A 290-nucleotide genomic window follows, 5' to 3' on the forward strand; every position below is an offset into this window, starting at 1 on the left:
TTGCTGAAGTCAAAGGTCAAAGGTCAGGAGTTCAGAAAGTGTTCAGGAGCCTCTGATGTCTGATGCTGTATTATTTATTGATGCCAAATAGAATTAGAGACACTCTCAAAGTTCATCAGAAGTGCCTGAGTCGGTCTCACATTCTGCCCAACTCATCCTGGTGGATCGACTTTAAACCCCAAGATAACAGCACAAATACTACACGCCCAGAATGAGTCACAGAGAATGTCTTTACCCATGGAGGTGTTATTGTCAGCATGTTCTAGTCTGGAGACACAGATGTCTGTTTA

This window comes from Larimichthys crocea, unplaced genomic scaffold (assembly GCF_000972845.2).
Source record: "Larimichthys crocea isolate SSNF unplaced genomic scaffold, L_crocea_2.0 scaffold224, whole genome shotgun sequence".
Classification (NCBI taxonomy): domain Eukaryota; kingdom Metazoa; phylum Chordata; class Actinopteri; family Sciaenidae; genus Larimichthys; species Larimichthys crocea.